The sequence below is a fragment of the Hevea brasiliensis genome, chromosome 3 (assembly GCF_030052815.1).
Source record: "Hevea brasiliensis isolate MT/VB/25A 57/8 chromosome 3, ASM3005281v1, whole genome shotgun sequence".
Taxonomy (NCBI): domain Eukaryota; kingdom Viridiplantae; phylum Streptophyta; class Magnoliopsida; order Malpighiales; family Euphorbiaceae; genus Hevea; species Hevea brasiliensis.
In genome coordinates, this window is record NC_079495.1 from 19030508 (window position 1) to 19050747 (window position 20240).

Here is a 20240-nt window from a genome sequence, read left to right on the forward strand (position 1 = left end):
ACAAGTAACAAGTTCAGTTAGCAAATGTATATAAACAATATCATGCTATAAATTTAGTGTGCTTTGATCATGGGAATCAATAGAATTACTTGAAGGGCGAGATGAGGACACTATCTGCCTTATAATATGCCTCATCTCATCTCCTCCTGCATGGAGCAAAACTTCTCCACTCTATTGCCTAAGGCACGATACCTCCTCCTTAATGCGTTGCTGGAGAATTCGCTCTTGATGTTCCCTCATGCAAGCGATCTCCTCCTCATGCACTCTAATGCGCTCACAGCAACATAATTTATCACCGTAGTTGTCATGTGTGAAGTGGCAGAGTTGCTGAATGAGTTTGAATACAAAGTTGAAATATGAGAGCCTAAATCGTACATGCATCACTTCTTCTTTTCACCCACAATATGCAAGTATAAGCGACTCACATTGACTGAGATTTCCAGTGAATCGTCATCCCATGAGTTTGAAGTAGCATCGCAGTAGCAGTAGCCACCATAGCCTCCATTTTAATTATAAAATTTAATAATTAATTACAAGTAACAATGAAACTAGGAAAATAAAATTTAAAAATTTCAGTATACAAACTTAATAATTAAGAAAATTTTAGTAGAGTATCATCAGTAACAGGACATCATACCTGCTACTAAAGGTAAAATCATATTCATGTATGTAAAATAACACTTAAAATATTCTCCTTATATTATCCACTGCTGCAATATTTATACATAAACACAAACACTTCTAAAATATTAACAATATAACTCAATTTATGATAGTCAATCAATAATATTACATTGAATCATATCACTCTTACATTAACTTTGAAAATGAAATATAAATATTAATACAAATAACAATAAATGTGAAAATTAAATATATACAATAATTATTTAATCAAGTTACTAACTTGAATAACTTTTTTTATTTAATATTTATTAATTAAAATAATATTGAACTCTGATAAATTAAAACAATGGTAGAATTCAGGCAAACGGGACTGTCCAAATTTAATAACACTGATAAAGGGTGAAAACGTCCGATCTCGTGTGTTACAAATATTTAAGTTCTTATATAGCATGATATCTACCATTAGGCAAGATGCGCAGTTACTAAAAGGGTAAACACTAAGCTAAAGTTATTTATTCGGCTTTGTCCACTATTTAAGCTCTAAGGAAACTTGAAATTATAGAGCAACAAAATTAAGGTGCATTTTAAATCAACATTCAAAATGCTCATCTTCTATTTTTCATGTAATTCTATGAAATAGTGGCTCTATTTTGAACAGAAAAGTCGAGCAGTAATGTATATCAAAAACAGCTAAAAACTTGATTATACTATTCTCTCATATTTCTAGACCTAATCCCATCGTTTACGTTTTGATCAAGTCAAGAATCCATTCTTTCCAAAACAAATACAAAATCAAATGGATCATCCCTCATATTTGGAGCTTCATAACTGCAAAATGTTTCAACAGAACAAGTAGATAAAATCTTAGCTTTCAAGAAACAGTAAAGACATACCCATTTATAGTTTAACGAAATTTAAGCAGTAAACAAGTAAATAGATTCCAAACTCTTTCAATTTATGTATCTTGTTGTCTAGGCCCTTCCTTTCCAATCTTCTTAAATCTAAACCCAAACCATTTGGTTAATAAATCAATGGTAGATCAACATTCAAGCCATGAAAGAAAAGGCTTTTCCCTTTTTTTTTTTAATTTTTATAATAATTACTAATGGCCCACAAAATTAAAGTCCCACTTATTAGTATTTTGAAGTGAGAAGAAAGGATGCTTCCTTTTAAAGGAACAACCAACTCCTCCCCCACCTCAGTGAAAATGATGTGAGATAGATCTATCATGCATTTAGGCTAATTTACCCTCATAAAATATGTTATCTTACCTCCTTAAAATTATGTCATTTCTATAATTTTTTTTATGCAACTTCTTAAAAATCTATTGTCTTCTCTTCTCTTAAACCCACATATATTTATATTTTCTTTGAATTTTTCACTTTTGAATTTTTCTTTATCAACTCATTGCTCAACCTAAAAGTCAAAATTTCTTTCATTTTCACTCATGTGGTCTTCAAACAAGACCCAATATGAGGTGTGAAAAGCAACCCCATTATGTTTGCCTCATATTTCATGGTAGATAAAACAAGCACTCTTTTGGTGATTTTCACTCTAGGTTTTCTTAATAAATAATTAAACCAGAGAGCAAATAAAGCATCAGAGCCAGATTTTTTCCTTGCAATGGGAGAATAAAAATATGAAGGTGAGTTTTGCAGAAAAATCACATCTCGGATTAATACACATGTCTATCATGCCATAGAGAAGGAAACGTCTCATTCTCAATCCCAGTTGTGAATCTAGAAAAAAAAATTAGAATATTTATTAATACACAAGTCTAATTTACCACATCTCGGATTAATACAGAAGTCTAATTTACCAGCAAACATATTCATTTATTCAGTAACAATTAGAATTTGACATTAACACCAACCATCAACAGAGTCTAAATAACCAGTCATAAAGTTTTGTTATACTTTTAAGTAGAGAAACTAATGCAACTACTACATATCTATGGAATGTGAATTCTCTTTTACAAACAGGAAATCCACACAAAAGTACGAGTTCTTGTCATGCAACAGTAATGTTGATGCTATTTCCAAGTAGAAGAATGGAAAGATGAGCAAATGCTATGAACTGACTAAAATCAGCAATGATGAAATTATTGGAAAGTTTAGTGCATTGTAAAATTATCTAAGAAACTTTCACCATGACCACACAAAAGCTATAAAACATAAAAAAGAAAGAAAGAAGAAAAAGTCATAGCATAGATGTAACTCACAAATTCTTGATATTTCAAGGGGTAGCAATTGATCATCTTAATCAGACCATCAATGTAGCAATATCTGATGTTCAAAGAGTAAATAACGTGACCTGAGTTAAACAATTAAATGTAAGTCCATCATATGCTTCACTCATATCACCCATCAACACTTGTGTCACTTTCACTATTTCCATTCTCCTAGTATCCATCAAAATCTTCCTCAGATGAAGCAACAATAACAAGGTCAATTCTGTTGTCTAAACTGTCAAGAATTGGAATAATCCAATTTCCACCTGTTATACCTCTAGCATGTGCTGTAGAAACCAAACCGTTGCTTTCCTTCTTAACTTCCTCTTAAGGCTACAACTCTCTTATATTTCAAGAGTTGTAGGCTAAAATTGCAGTTCCAGCTTCACAGACATTCCTCACTACAAGCAGGGCCGCCAGTGCTATCTTTGAAATTTTGTTGCCAGACACCACCAGGTGGGTTCAATCCAGCTTGGAAAGTCATGGTTGCAATTACAGTAGCTATTATCATCAGTGCACCCCTTGTTTCTTCCCTATCATATTCTAAGTATTTCATAAGTTTCAGAAACCATGATTTTACTTTTGATGCTTTACTTGGAAGAGTGGCAGCAATACTGGAATCGCTTGAAACAATTGCTGCAATAGTTGATTGAGGAGGAGCACTTCTGTTTAGCTCCTTGGATCTTCTAACACCAGCTTCTATAAAAGCGTGTTGAATTTCTAGACTTTTGAAGTCTCTGGAATACTGCTCCAACACAACCAAGGCCGTGAAACCCATTCCATTTTATGGCATTTGCTATTAAATTTACTTCAGCCAAGCAAAGCAAGTATTTTATAGTCTGAACAATGGACATTATATTCTTGTTGCTTTACTTTGTCCAGTGTATTAAAAACAGAAGAATCTCTTCATTCCACAAGTATAGAAGCATGAAAATAGGGGAAAAAAAAAAGATAGCCATCTGGCTTTACCTCTGATTGCTTTAGCGTTACTACTAGATGCAAGATTGTATTGCCATTTTGATTTCCTCTAGCGAACTCACCTTCCTTGGCCATCGTCACCAATAACGTCAAAGCCTCCAGATGGTTAAATTTTACACGCAAGTGGAAAACTGTATCTCCATGGAGCAACTCTGAACAGGATTCAATTACCAATTCTTTAATGACCTCAACTCCGCCTCTCATGACAGCTAAATGGAGATGATCCCATACTTTCCCCACGAATTAGAGACAGCCCCTTTTTTTCCTCTCTTTAATTTATCCTTCTTTCTCTTCTCTTTCTATTTCTTCTTCTTCTTCTCTTTCCTTTTCCTCTTCATTTCTTTTTCCTTCTTCCTCCTTTTCCTTTCCCTCTCCTCCTCCCCCTCTCGCCTCTTCCTCCTTTCCCTTCTCTTCCTCCTCCTCCTCTTCTTTTCGCTCTCACTCTCACTCTCACTCTCACTTTCCTCCGCACCAGACTATGACTCTGAATATTCCGACTCTTCACTGTCGAAATCTGAATCCGAATCGTAGCTTCTACTGCGTCGCTTTCACGATCTTCGCTCTCGCTCAATGCTTTTGCTGCTTTTCCTATCTTCTTCTTCTGCAAATCGAAATGATAAATGGACTTTCCCTTTTTTGTTTGCTGAGGTTTCTATGTTGCGAATCGAAATCGGTGCTGATATCTTCTCGAGCTTTTCCTTTGGATTTTCTATTGTCCTTGCTAGGTAGAGAGCCATTACGATCTTTGGCCATTTTTCAGGTTCTGGGTGTGGTAGTGAGACGATCAAGATCTGCAGAGAGACAGAGAGAGAGAGAGAGAGAGAGAGAGAGGCAGTGAGGTGGGGAGAAAAGGGAAGAAAAAATAAAGAGGATGATTGTTTGGTAAGAAAATTCTAATTTTTAAGCAGAACTTTTGTGATGATTAACTTATTCTGTCATTTGTGACAGATAAATTAATTTATTATAAATTTATGATGAAATAATATATTACATCATAAATTTTATAATGAAATTATATTTTAGCTAAAAATTTATGGTGAATAATTATTTTTTATCTTAAATTTATAATAAAATTATGTTTTTGTCAAAAATTTGTGATCAACAGTTATTTTTTGTTAAAAATTTGTGATGAATAATTATACTGTCATAAATTTATGGTGAATAATTATTTCATTACAAAATTTTTAACGGTAATATTTGTCCGTCAAAAATTAGTAATGGATAAATTCATCTGTCATAAATTTATGACAAATTAGAGACGAAATATTTCATTCGTCAATAATTAAAATAGTAAAAAAATAACTAAAAAAATTGTGATGGATACTCTGTCACAAATCTATTCAATGATGTAATTCGTCACAAATCCGTCTTTAATTTGTGACGGAATTATTCCGTCACAAAAACTCCGTCACAATATTGTGATTTTCTTGTAGTATAAGGATAAAGAAGGAAAAGTGTTGGTGAAAGATGATGACATTAAAGAAAAATGAAGAAATTATTTTAATGATCTCTTTAATAATAGTCAAAATGGTAATAGCGTGAATATAGACTATAGAATAATATAAAAGAATATGAATTATACTAGAAGGATTAGATCTTTAGAAGTAAAAGAAGCACTTAAGAGAATGAAAGTGGGTTAAGCCTGTGGACCCGATAGAATACCAATTGAAGTGTGGAAGTGTTTGAGAGATATGGGAGTGGCATGGTTAACTAAATTATTTAATAAGATTCTAAACTCAAACAAAATGCTTGATGAATGGAGGAGGAGTATTTTAGTACCTATTTTTAAAAATAAGGAAGGTATACAGAGTTGCTCAAACTATAGGAGAATTAAACAATAAGCCATACTATGAAGTTGTGGGAGAGAGTTGTGGAGCATCGACTACATTATGATATTTCTATCTCTCTCAATCAATTTGGCTTCATGCCCGGTCGTTTAACTATAGAAGAGATCTTTTTCATTAGAAGCTTGATGGAGAAATATAGAGATGTGAAGAAAGATCTACACATGGTTTTTATTGATTTAGAGAAGGCTTATGATAGTGTTCCAAGAGATTTCTTATGAAAAGTGTTAGAACAAAAGAGGGTATCTATTAGGTACATACACGTATTAAAAGATATATATGAAGGAGCAACTACTATTGTGCGCATAGTGGGAGGGGACACAAGAGATTTTTCCGATCTCAGTTGGATTACACTAAGGATCAGCTATAAGTCTTTACCTTTTTACATTAATTTTAGATGAATTGACGAAACATATATAAGAGAGTATTCATTGGTGCATGATATTTGTGGATGATATTGTTCTGATAGATGAGACACGAAAAGGAGTCAAAACTAGAGCTTTAGAGAAATACTCTAGAGTCAAAGGGTTTTAAGTTAAGTAGAACGAAGACAGAATACATGCATTGCAAGTTCAGTGAAGGCCAAACTGGTGATAGGGAAGGAGTTAGCTTGGATGGAGTGATACTGTCCCAAAGTAATCACTTTAAATATCTCGGCTTAATCCTTCAAGTAGATGGGGGATGTGAGGAGGATGTTAGTCACAGGATTAAAGCCGAATGGTTGAAGTGGAGATGTGCCATGAGAGTTTTATGTGATCGCAAGATTCCCAATAAGTTGCAAGGAAAATTTTATCGTACAGCCATATGACCGGCCATATTATATGGTAGTAAGTGTTGGGCACTGAAGGAGTTATATGTGTCTAAGATAAGACTTGCAGAGATGAAAATGTTAAGGTGGATGATTGGCCATACTAAACTAGATAAAGTCCGTAATGAGAGTATTAGAGAAAAGATATAAGTGGTGCTAATTGAGGATAAATTGAGAGAAGAAAGATTGATGTGGTTTGGTCATGTTAAGCATAGACATACAGAGGTTTCAGTTAGACAAGTAGAGCACATTATGCTAGAGGATAGAAAGAAAAAAAGGGGTAGACCTAAATTAACTTGGAGGAAAGTAGTACAACATGACCTAGAAGCATTACGCATTTCTGAGGATTTAACGCAAAATCATTTGGAGTGGAGATAGCGAATCCATATAGCCAATTCCAAATTTTTTGGATAAAGAATTAATTGAGTTGAGTTGTATAAAAGAAAATCAACATTTTAGAATTGTTGGTTGAACTATCATAATCTAGCATTTAAAATTACGTTTTATTTTCCTTTCCAAGTTCAATCTAACAAACATTTAATTATTAAATTCTTTAATATTGTTTTAAAAATTGGATAACTAGTTAAACTGGAAATTAAGTCTACAATTTTTTCGTCCAATTAAATTAATATTTAATGCATATTTTATCACCTTATCTTTAATTATAATTTTTAAAATTTTATTTGATTAATTTTTTTCGATTGAACAAATTGAGATGATTATAGGGATAAACTTATGAATCAATCAACTTATTAAATGATTCAATTTTAAAAATATTGTTGAGTTGCGTATGCATGCAAAATTTGAAGAAAATATATTAATACTAGTAAAATATTCGTGTCATGCACAATGGTAATATATAATTTTTTTAATTTAATATGTTAATTATAATTTAAATTTTATTTCTTAATTAACTTGACTTTTAAATAATGATAAATTATTATTATTACAATTAAATTAATTTTCATTCAAATTTTCTTAATTAATTTAATTTAAATAACTTTTCACCTAGTATAGTATTACATCTTTTAATTAATTTGTGACGTAATTAATTAAAAATAATTTATTTATTTTTTCTCATATTAATGATATTTTTTTAAAATAAAATAAAATTATTTTATTAAAAAAAATTTAAATTTTATTGATTCAAATGGTTAGATCATTTGAATCACAACAATTGATTTTAATATGATGTTTTAGAATTACTATTTAAATATTTTTATTCTAATTTTCTTAAAAATGTATTGAAAAATTATTTTTAGGATATTTTTAAAAAATATTTTTTAAAAGTCTCTTTAAAAATATTGTTTCTTTAAAATATTTTTTAAAAAAGTTTTTCTTGGAATTTTTATCAGAAAATTTTTCTTTAAAAAATTAAAAGGTTGGGAAAAATTTAAACAAATTTTCTTTAAATAAATAATTTTTCTCTCGAAAAGGTTATCTTTTATTAATGATTAAAATTATGTTATGGGAAAAAGTGCCTTGATATAACATAATTTACTAATACATATAATGTACAAACATATAATTTTTATGTAAGTTATAATTTAATATTAAATATAATTAATATTTAGTCAATTTTAAAATAAAAACTATTAAAAATTATTTTCTTTATTTAACAAATATTATTTAATTGATCAATTACGTTTTAATCTTATGCAAGACATGATTTTGTGCTCTCCCTCGCCAGCACTTTTATAAATATTGAACAAAAATAAGTAAAATCACCAAATGCAGCTCCATAAATAAATGCGTTTAGCAATTAAAATTGCTAAAAAAGGCTTTTTTTAGTGTAACAATACAATTATGATAAAAACAGTTATTAGTCTTATACATAATTATAATTGTAATAATTGATGACAATTAATATTAGGATAAATTTTTTTTTATTAATTAGACCATAAATAAATGATGATTAAAGATAAAAAAAAAAAAATATTAATATAATAACATTCAGGGGCGGCTCTACAATATGTACAGTGGGTCAATTGATCGCTTTGATTTTATATAAAATTTAAAAGAGACATAAATATTAGATAAAATTTATATTTTGATCCATTATAATTCTATTATGACCGTACTAAAAATTAGTAATAAAAAACTCCACTCTTTTTTTTTAAATAGTCAAAATATAATCAAATAGGAAAAAAAAAAGGAAAATTAGAAAGATTTACTCTATTTAAGTGTGAAATTTTAAGTCAATTGACAAATAAAAAAAATCTAAATTTTTTTCTTTCATAAACTTAGTTAGTTTCCAAAACTGCTATTACAGAGAGTAAAGTAAATTGTTTAAATATTTTTGTGTTTTAATCTTTTGATCCTTGAATTCCTGAGCCCTTTCAAGGATTTGAGTTGCTGGTTGTAAGACCTAGCAGTGAGACTATAAATCCAGGTAAACTTGTCCTACAGTAGGGAATGTATTAATTAAAAACTAAATCATGGATATATTTTGTAGAAATTAATCTATCTCCAGCTCTTCTACCTCTGGAACAGGGAAGAAGATAATCAATAATGAAAAATTAATTATTGAAGATTTTGAAAAGTCTATAAATAATTGAGAATTACCTAAAGTTCAGAAAAATTAGATCTATAAGCAAAGTAAGTTTAACTTCTTTAATAAAACTGATTAAACTACAAAGACAGAACAAAAAGACATTCACATCACAAAACCCTTTGAGACCATAAAGCAGTTAACCTAGTTTTCCTTAAATAAGCACAAAGCTAAAGGTTATAACAATATCCATGTCAGACTAGTTCAACTAGGAATAAAACCTTTAACTAAAGAAAGATTAAACACTTCCATTTTAACTATCTTGAGAGATGCAAGATTTTATGATTTCCAAGATTCTTTGCTAAGTTCAGTAGAGTCTAGTTTATGCATTGGTCCAATTTATTTCGAGTGTTATCCTAACTTAACTATTTCTTTGAATGCTAGAAATTTGCTTGGTAGTCTTGTTTTGTAGATAAAACCCATAATTATAAAATGCTTCCTGTATCTATTCTTATTGCTTTGATTTTTTAAAGTTCATTACAAAGCCATGATGACTGCTTTTACCTGCAAAACTCTTATTTATAATCAGAAAGGATAAACGCTCCTCATTCAAACTAACCTTACCAAATCCAATGCTGACTTTCCAAAGTCTATTAAATGGAATGAAGTATCCCTTCTAGAAGAATGGATTTTAGAAGCGGCCTCAAAACCTAAGTCTTTGTCTCCTCCAAACTAAATTGTACAACTAAACCAAATCACCCAATTTCCTGATGGAAAAGTAAAGCTATCTTTCACTAGAAAATCTACAAGCTCAAGAAGCTCCTATGATGGTACAGAAATCATTGACATAGGAAGGATTTCAAGAATACCTTTTATAATTAACCTGCCTGTCTCTAGATTACCTTCTATTGTTAACTTTCCAACTACACAAGAGCACTTTCACCAAATACTAGATCTACCTAGACACTCAACTTCTGATATACCGAGAGCCTCTATGCAAAGCATTGATTTTACTATGGTCATCCCAAAGCCTATTTATTCTAAAGGAGCGGAAGCATGAAAATTGGTTCATTAGAGCATTGAATTTCAAAAATTTTCTTCTAGGGTTACATGCATCATACCACATCTCGTATGTGCCTAATTAATTTCAATGCTCAATTGCATATTAAAAACACTTTTAATATGTATTAGGATCTATGTTTGCCATTTAAGATTTTTGAATTAACAAATTAATTCATTAGAACCCTAGATTAAAAGAATAATATGTGCACTAACCTTTTGATGCACTGTAGATATAATTGGTACCTTTGTGAAGCACCTAGGACCCCAAGAGTTGTCCCTCTAGCTTGTCCACACTAAGATCACCAATGGCAGCCCCTAAACCAGCTTCTCAAGCCTTGCTAACCAATTAGAAATTAGGGATTTGCCTTTAGAGAGGTTGTAGATGTGTATAGGATATTAGAAACAATTTCTAGCAATTTTAATTCAAAGGAATATGGGCAATTCTCTTTGAATTGATGAGAGAAGATGAAGAGAGGAGAAAGAGCTATAGGTGGTGGCACACTTGAGGGAATAAGAAGAGTGTATTTTATTTTATTTTTCTTTTCCCTTTTATAATTAGGTCATCACTTAAAACCCTTACCACATATTATCATCTAATTGCATCTTAATTTTAATTGACTTAATCACATTAAGCCAAGTGTCAAAGCTAGATTTAATCTTGATTTTGATCATCTTACATGATTGAAAAACAAATGGCAAGCTTATATGGTGCCACCATCTCATGGTGCCACATGTCACCCTGTGAAATGACCAAATTACCCTTGTATTTAAATTTTGAGTTCTCAACCCAAAATAATTATTTCTCCTCTTCTAATCAATTTATATCAAATATAAATTAATTAATTAATAATTAATTAATCTCTATTAATTAATTTCTCATAATTAAATTCATATTTAAATACTTTAAATATAAATTTAACTTATACTATATATTCAATAACCTAGATTTGGTTTCAAGCCATGCTAGGGACTTTGCAATCTTATTGCAAACCAAACCTATTTAATTAATCAATTAAACTCTTTAATTAATCAATTAAATCACATTTTACTTGGTGATTATCTTGTGTATGTGTGTGACTTACTAGGCTCATCACTAATTGGCAATGACTTACTAAATGATATGCTCTAGGGCATACTACTAACATATTCCACCCCTGAAGAACAAACTAGACTTACGTCTCCCACTTTCTCCTTTATGACTGAGAATGTAGATGCTAAAATCAATGTTTTTCAAAAGGAATTTCAAATTGACAAATCTTATCTTCAAAAAGATTTTTATGTTTCTCATAATCATGAGAAAAAACTTTGGTTCTTCAAGAATTTTCTAGATTAAAGACATCAGATCCAAGAAAAGTTTTATGCACTCATTCATGAGCATCAAACACACATTTTCTTTTTGGTTTGGTTTGAAATTTATGCTTCTGAAAACAATATGGAATATCCTTTTGCAAAATCCCTAAACCAGATCTTTGAAATACCTTCCTGGCAAACCCTAAAGAATGAATGGATTCAATATGTTCATCCACCCCTTAGAGAACTCTAGTTCAAACACCATAAAGCCACCCTTATTGCTTCACCTTTTAAGGTCAAATGTGAGAAAGATGAGAATAGAGATCTTGAGAATATCATTTAGCAAAATAAATGGACCAATAACCACCTCCATACCATTGAAAACCAATTAAATGCCACCCAAAAGCAAATCCAGCACCCCACTGTGATCACTGCATCCTTGAAAACAAGGATGAAAGCCCCCGTCTTTAAGTCTTTTGAAGTCTCAAAGACTAATTTGTCTCAGTTTCAAAGAAAAAATAATGCAGAGTTCTTACAAGCCATTCATGATCACTTGAACTAACTTGGCCCTTCAACTTCCACAGTGTCAAATATTGTGATCCTGGATACTCCTAAAGCTTGTGTTAATATAATAAAACAGTCTTTTGATGAAGAAAATGCTTTCCAAGAAAGCTCTTCAGTAGAAATTAATAAAGTCTATTAGTAGAATCCTCAGCAGCTTTACTATCCAAGAGCCATGGTATCAAACATTAAACTTGAAGACAAGCCTAGTGCTATTTCTCAAAGTTGATATAATGCTACTTTTGTCTATGAATGGAACAAGATGGAATGTCCGAGTACAATATTCTGAACATCTTTCAGCAGATGACTATGGTGGCCAATGCCTATCGAACCCAAGCAGACACTTCAGACCAAGCCATTACTGAGCTTCTTATAATAGGTTTTTCAAGACAACTCAAAGGATGGTGGGATTATTATCTCCCTGCTCAACAAAAGTTTGAGATTTTAAAGTCAATAGATCTTTTTGAAGATCAAGAACTGAGTCTTGATGAAAATGGTAGAAATTCAGAATGTTGTTGCTACCTTCATCCTTGCAGTTACTCTTCATTTTATTGGAGATCCATCGCACCTCAAAGATAAAAATGCTGAGCTTCTCTCAATCTTAGGTGTAAGAAGCTTAATGATTTTAAATGGTATAAAGATACTTTCTTTACGAGAGTTATGCTTTATGAAGACTCCAACCAGCCTTTTTAGAAAGAAAAGTTTCTTGCTGATCTCCCTCCTCTCCTTAAGGAAAAGGTTCAGAGTAAGATTAAAGAACACTATAATGAGCAAATTCCCTATAATTAGTTAACTTATGGTGAGCTTATTAGTTATATCCAAAAAGAAGGCTTAAAGATTTGCAAAGATCTTAAGCTTTAAAAGCAACTGAAATGGGAAATGCACAAAGCCAAGAACGAACTTGGAACCTTTTACCAATAGTTTGATATCTCCTATTAAAAGTCACACTCTTCCAGTTCCTAGCCTTGCCAAGATTACCAAACCAAAAAATATGGAAAGCACAAAAGGTCCTACTCTAAAGACAAGCCTACTTATAAACCAAAAGAATCCTACAAAAGGAAAACCCACTCTAGAAAAAATCAAAAGTCTTACCCAAAGCAGCAAGAATCCACTCCTAGAAAAGATGTCACTTGTTACATATGTGGAAAGAAAGGTCACATTTCAAAATTCTACAAGCTCAATAAAAGACTTCATGAACTCTAACTTGAAGAAGGTGCCCTAAGTAAAATTTAAGCTCTCTTGGTTGAGTCATCAGAATTTAAGGATACTGTCTTAATTTCTTCACAGGATAATCATGCCCTCTAACTTGATGAAGTTCTCTCTGATTACTCTTTCGATGTGGAACCAAAAAAGCAATTAAATATGCTTACCAAAGATCAAAAGTTTCTACTTGAAGTCATCAATCACATCCAAGATCCTTAAGTCCAGAAGGACTACCTCACAAAGCTCTAAGAATCCTTTGAAGCCTCTCCCTCTACTACTGATTCATCAAAAACTAATAAAACCTATGACCTCACTACTATTCTCCAAAAAGCCAAGGTGACTAAAGCTAAACCTTGTAACTCTGTCATCCAAGAATTTAAAATCGAAATCAGACCATAAAAGCCAACCTCAAATAACTCCAAGACAAGCAGAAAGAAGATTCTGCTATTATCCAACTTCTTCTAAAGAAATTCTTTGAAGGAGAATAAGAACTTGAAACTGAAGCCAAAAATCCTAAAATATCCAACCTTGAAGATGTTCTAGAAAATTTCCTTTCAATTTTAAAGCAAGGCACTTCCCAAAAGTATTTGAGCAAAATTACTTTGAAAATTTCTAATAATTTTAGACTAGATACTATTGCTCTCTTTGATACAGGTGATGACCTCAATTGTATTAAAGAAGGAATAATTCCAAAACAGTTCCATGAAGCTACAAAAGAGCATCTCAAAGTTGCAAACAACTCTTATTTTAAAATTGATTCAAAGATTGATGCATATGTTTCAAACAATAGTTTGCATATCAAAACTTCATTTCTTCTTGTGCATAACATTCATCATACTATCATTTTAGGCATTCCATTTATTAATCTTATCACTCCTTACTCTTTCAGTTATGATCATATCTCTGCAAAGCTTAAAGGTAGAAAGCTTATTTTCCCTTTTATAGAAAAGCCTCAAACTAGAAATTTAAATATTATTAAAGCCTATTCTATTTATGAAAACCAGTTGAATTGCATGATTTTGTCAAAAGAAAGAGAACTTCAAGTTTTAAAGAAAGATATTTCTTTTCACAGAATAGAGTAACAACTCCAAAACCTTGTTTTACAAAAAAGAATTTTTGATTTTCAAAGCCAGATAGAAAGAACTATCTGTTCTGATCTTCCAAATGATTTTGGGAAAGAAAACAACATGTTGTTGATCTTCCTTATGAAAATTATTTTGATGATTCTCAAATTACAACTAAAGCGAGACCTATTCAAATGAATAAAGACCTTGAACTTTATTATAGGAAAGACATTGATTATTTTAAATCCAAAGGCTTAACTTCTCCTTCCACATCCCCCCTGGAGTTCTGCTGCATTTTATGTCAATAAGTCCTTTGAAATTGAAAGAGGCATTCCAAGACTTGTTATTAAGTATAAACCTCTCAACCAAGCTTTGAAATGGATCAAATATCTCATCCCAAATAAAAAAGATCTTTTACAAACACCTTTTGCTGCCAATATTTTTTCAAAGTTTGATATGAAATCTAGATTTTGACATATGCAAATAGCTCTCAAAGGCCGATATAAAACTACTTTTATTGTCCCTTTTGGCCAATTTGAATGGAATGTAATGCCACTTGGATTAAAACATGCATCTTCTAAGTTTCAAAGAATCATGAATGACATTTTCAATCTATATTTTGCATTCTGTATTGTTTATATTGATGATGTTTTAATCTTTTCAACTTCTATTGAGCAACATTTCAAGTTTAAAGGCTTTTATGTTTGTCGCCAAGAAGAATGGTCTAGTCATCTCTAAGTTTAAGATGAGTCTTTTTCAAACAAAGTTTAGATTCTTAGGACGCTACATTTTTAATGGCACAATTTCACCTATAGAAAGATCTGTTGCTTTTGTTGATAAATTTCCTGCTAAAATCATAGAAAAAACACAACTCCAAAGATTTTTAGGTTGCTTGAACTATGTTTTAAACTTTTGTCCAAACCTTAATAGACTTCTCCAGCCCCTCCATGAAAGATTGAAGAAAACCCCTAAGCCTTGGACACAAGATCATAATCTTATTGTTTAAAAAATCAAAGCCTAGGAATTTGCACTTAGCTAAACCTAGTGCATTGAAAATTATTGAAACTGATGCCTCTGAACTATGATATGGAGGAATATTAAAGCAAAAGAAAAATGATAAAGAATGTATAGTTTAGTATGTTTCTGTACATCGGAATAGTACAAAAAAAAAAAAACTATTCTACCATAAAAAAAAAAGATTTTATCGATCGTTATATATATTCAAAAGTTTTAAAGTGATTTGTTAAACCAAAGGTTTCTTCTGAGAATAGATTGCAAATCTACAAAAGAAGTTTAGAAAAAAGATATTCAAAATATTGCTTCTAAATAAATTTTTGCTAGATGGCAAGCTATTTTTGAGTATTTTCGATTTTGATATTGAAAATATTAAAGGAGACATGAATTTGGTTCCTAACTTTTTAACTCATGAATTTCTGCAAACTCCTCATCATGATTCCTAGAAAACCTCTAAGAGATCCGCCTGAAGAATCTAAAGATTCTAAGTCAAAGTCTTCCTCCTCCAAAGCATCCAAGCAAAAATCTCAAAGCCAATCCCAAAGCCAATCTCAATGCCATTTTTTGAGCCAACCAAAGCCAATCTCTAAAAGTCCAATTATTCCCTAGAATACCTTACTCCAAAAGGAAATTAATTAACACTAAACTGAAAGCCAAAGCAAGGTTACTTCACAAAATGCAAAGCCTTCAAAAAGCCACTTACAGGAGTGGTTAGCCAACATTATTAACTCTCCTAAACTTTGCTAAACTCTTAGGGATTCCCTTCAAGAGGGTCCCCATAAAGAAGCTATTATTGATATTTGTTTGAAATATGTTAAGAAAGCGATAATTCTTCACAAGCCAAAACCTTTTTCTCAACCAAAAGCTATTTTCTCAATTGATTTAACTTTAAAACTGAAGGAGCTAATTGTTTCACAAAATTTTCCTCAAAATGTTGGCCTTCCTTCATAATATTTTTCAAAAGAATCTTATCAAAATATTTTAACTATTGAAGATAGTTTTTATGATGCTAACCCAAGTTTATGTGCAACAAAGCTCTTTGGTTCTTGGAATTATAAACCATGGGATTACTCAAAAGACCCAGCCTACTATCAGGGCATTTTGAGTGAAACTAATTCAATTAAAATTGAACACTTCCCTAAAAATGCCTCTGTTCCAAATTACTCAACTTGTACAATCCAAAGAGTCATTCACCCTATGGATTAGGACTAAGACCCTTCACTTCCCAGAAAATTCCAAGCCAAATTTGTAAAAAGCCTACCTTCCAACCAAACTTTCGCTTATTGGAATTACTACCAAGACTGGATTAATGCTTTCCTTATCTAGAATCCCAACAAAACACACACATGGCTCTTCTTCTTTAACACGATTTCCATGTTTTGCTTCCCTATATGGTTTGCTCAATGGTGGATTTGGATGGCAGCAACACCTGAAATCCTTCCTCTTAAAGTCTGTGAGGGATACACTACTTTCAAAGACAAATATTCCCCTAAAATTAATGAAGATATCTTTAACCCATTAATTCTTTTTGCTTTAAATTTTTGTCCCATGGGTTCTATATTAGGATTATGGTTTTAAAACTGATCCTTTTTTGCAAGGTCCTATTTTAATCAGAGAGTTTAAAGTAAAATGCTGGTCAAATTTTCAAAAGTCTTAGAAAGCCTCCTTAGCAGGTGTGAAAAGAATGGTTCCTCTAGCAGGCTAAGACCCAGTAAAAGTAAATTGCCTCTAGTTCTACCTTTCTTACACAATAGTCCCATGCAAGTTCTTTTCTTGCTTAAGCTAAGACCGAAGAAGAGTATCATACAATCATGAAGCAACTTTTGTCAAGTAGATTAGAGGCCTCTACCTCAGCAACTTCCAGCAAAGCTAGTTCTTCTTCAAAAGCAGTCGACCTTGGCAATGACAATGAAGATGACTTTTTTGGAATTTTCACTTCCCTAAGACATTAGTAGTTCACATGACTGTAATATAAAGCACTTGTAGATATCAGTAGTTCACATGACTATAGTTTAAAGCATTTATAAAGTATAGCACATGCAAATAATTCTGCTACAGTAAAAGCTCAATTATTCCCTTTGCTTTTGGCACCTGCTTTCCACCAACTCTTCACATGCCCATAGTAAAGACCAATGATTTCAAGACCTTAAGGCCTTCACTTCGTTTATAAAAAGGAAGAGAAGTTAGAGGAAAGGGATCATCTTTGCCTTTAGTTTTAGAAAATTTCTCTAGCTTTCTCTCTTAAGAACTTCCTTCCAAGCCTTTGTAATACTTCTAAAAGCCCTTGTATTCTGTCTCTTATATGTAAGTACTTATTTCAAATCATATTTTGCTTATCTCTTTGAAGCTACATTTTATGCTTGATTTGTGGTTGGTTATACCACCCATCTTAAACCTTTGCTTTTAAGTTTTGTTTATCTTGTTTATGCTCGATCAGTGGCTGGTTCTACTGCCCATCTATAATCTTTGCTTTTAACTATTGGTTTTATTTTATATGTTTTATATAGACTATTCATAATCTTTTAATTATTAATCTTCTCTATTGCCTACCCTTTGATCTTTGGGCGTCTGTTGGTGTGTGTGCGTGTAGAGAGAGAGAGAGAGAGAGAGAGAGAGTGAGAGAGAAATTAGCTAAATATATGTACTTTGCACAATGTATTTATAATTTTGTTTTTGAAATATAATTTCATTTTTTTACCTACTTTAAATTTTAAAATTGAAAATTTTTTATAATTAAATGAAAATTTAAAAATATCATTACAAGGAAAAAGGATATTAGAAGTCGAAAAATCATTTTGAAAATATTGATAATAAATTAGAAAGTGATTTGAGATCGAAATATTTGGTTCACAATCCGTGTGTTTTAAGATAAATTAGAAACGGATTGTGATGGTCGTTTCTAATTCTGAAACCAATTTGAAATGGAAATTTTCGTTCTAAAATTAGAAACTAAATGATTTCAATTTCTAAATTTGTTTCAAGTTAGAAACTAGTGTATTTTGATTTCTAATGACCTAAAATGGATTTCCATTTCCACTCAGTTTCTAACGTGTAAACTAACTATTTCCATTTCCACTCAGTTTCTAACGTGTAAACTAACTAAGACAAAAAAGAAATGCTTTTTGAAACCGAAATTTCCATTTTAAATCTGTTTCTAAACATAAGAAAATAAAAATAAATATGTTTCTAATTTGTTTCGGTTTAGAAATGGAATTCTATTTCTAATCTATTTCAAATTACTATAAAAATTTTTATTTGTTTAATAAATTATTTCCTACATTGAAGTGCATAATGTATTATTAATTTGAAATGCTCAATATCATAATATTTACAATATCAGGCTATCAAATATCAAATATAAATCAATATTACTTATAGATATCACAGTGAAGCGCTATGACAATACTATATTGTATGTATGAAAATGTAAAATATCATAAAAACAAACGAATAAGCTAATCGTCATTAATAATGTCATCACCACCATTGGTATCTCTAACATCATCTGCATGAGTAGCATTTGGAGCTCAGGCAAGAGACTATGTACCCTACATCATTTGTGCCATCATGTACTGCATCATTTATTGCACGCCTTTCTTTAGTGTTTGCTCACAATACTGGACTTGCCCATTGTGACATCCTCACTTTAGGTAGTCCGTACATTCTACTGTTCTGGTGACTAATGTCTGTTCGGTTAGCCAGAATGTCTAGAACTATACTTAAGCTAGAGTGAGGAGTTATAAATAAACTAAATAAAGATAAAGAAAAATTAAGGAGAAATCAAAGAAACGAAATGTAAATAGGTTAAAGGAGCCAAGGTTCCGGCGATGGGTAACCCTAACGGGAAGCGACTATGAAGACAATTGCCAACCCAAGACCTGTGGAGAACCCTGTAAAATAATTATTTGGGACGTAAGTGAAGGATTATTGAGGTTTAGATGACAATAGAATGCCAAGAAAATTTATGTTAATCGATATAGATAATTTTAACTCAGTGAGCACTAAGAAGGGCATTTTGGTCATTTCACCCTCAGAGATGATTTTTGATCAACTTGTCCATTTAAGTAAGTGGGATTTATGTCATAAAATATGAATAAATATTGATGAAAAATTTAATTAGAAATGAGTAGGGGAGAGAGAGAAAGAAAATAAAATAAAATGAAATTAAAACCTAATTATGACATAAGCATTAGGTAATGATGATGCAATTAAAAATTTCAACCAATCAAAATTTGACAAACCTAATTAAAAGATATAAAAGGAAATGAAAAGAAATAAAAACTCAAAAGTCATCTTCTTCCTCTAACAAGTGGCCGAACCCTTTTTCCTTAACCATCCACCATTTTCAACTTCTAAAGCTTCAATTTTCCTTCAATTTTCATCATAAAAACCCTAGTCCCCAATACAAAAATTTCATATTTTCTCTTGGAGGAGTGATTAGTAGTAAAAAGAAGTAGAAAGGGAGAAGTTTAGCAAGCTTGGAATTGACTCAAGTTAAGGTTAGTGCTAATTCTCACTTCTCTCTCTCTTTATTCATTGTTAGGAACTTAATTTGAGCTAGAATTTGTTGAAATTGAAATAAAATATACATGTATGAGCCCCCATGAATTTCAGCAGCCATGAGTAGGGAAGGGTTTGATGACTTTTAATTGAATTAAAGTTGTTTAGAGATAGGATTTGATGAGCATATATGGATTAGAACCTCAATATATGTGTGGTATGAAATTGAGATATTGGGAACTAGGGTTTTGAACCAAAATTAAGGTTTTACCAAATTGTTAATGAATTGGTGTTATTAAGGTCAATAAATGACCATTTGATGTGGTTTGACCTTAAAATGAAATTGGTTGTGGAATTAAATTGTGAATTAGGTGAGTTACCTTTGTGCTAGAAATTCTGGACTTTAAGTCCAATGGGTTTAGGCAGCCATAAATAGAATTGTGTAGCTTCAATTGGTGTAAGGCCAATTACAGGTGAAAATAGGACATAATGACACATTTTTCATGAAGAGACCCTGCCTAAAAAACCAACACAAAGTGACCTAAAATTGGCTTGAATCCGGGTAACC

The 20240-nt window shown here is 31.4% G+C and overlaps 1 pseudogene; it reads right to left on the minus strand.

The window, feature by feature from the left end:
• Window positions 1-1125: 1125 nt before the first annotated feature.
• Window positions 1126-4696, minus strand: LOC110671301 (uncharacterized; annotated as a pseudogene).
• Window positions 4697-20240: the final 15544 nt, after the last annotated feature.